The sequence below is a fragment of the Bombus impatiens genome, unplaced genomic scaffold (assembly GCF_000188095.3).
Source record: "Bombus impatiens unplaced genomic scaffold, BIMP_2.2 scf_1506, whole genome shotgun sequence".
Taxonomy (NCBI): Eukaryota; Metazoa; Arthropoda; class Insecta; order Hymenoptera; family Apidae; genus Bombus; species Bombus impatiens.
This window is the reverse complement of record NT_177925.1, coordinates 253,524-253,935: the sequence shown is the minus strand read 5'-3', so window position 1 is coordinate 253,935 and position 412 is coordinate 253,524.

Sequence of the window (412 nt, the reverse complement as noted above, 5' to 3'; positions counted from 1 at the left end):
GCGACGTGGACAAATACAAATGCTGCACTCTCTCCATCTCGTCCGCGTACCCCTTCGAGGCATCCCTTTTCGCGACATCCTTGTTCATCCGGCGGAGAACGCGCTAACGCGTCCTCTTCGTCTAACGTCGGAGAAAGAGCAACGAGGGAGGTCATGGCGACACGTAATTTTCTCTTCTCGGTCTGTTGTCTTCATTCCGGCGCAGCGTCGAGGCCCGGTGTCGTCCTGTTCCGTATCGAACGAACGAAACAAGAGACAAGGTATCTCGGTCCTTGTTGGTCCGGCTTGTCTATGGTGGCTGGTAAGCCGAAACGAGGCAACCAGCAGCAGCGGCCAGCGAAGCGAGCATCGTCATTTTCTCCGGATCCTATCTCGCTTTTGCCTCCGGCTTCGCCATCTTCCTCCAGCGGTG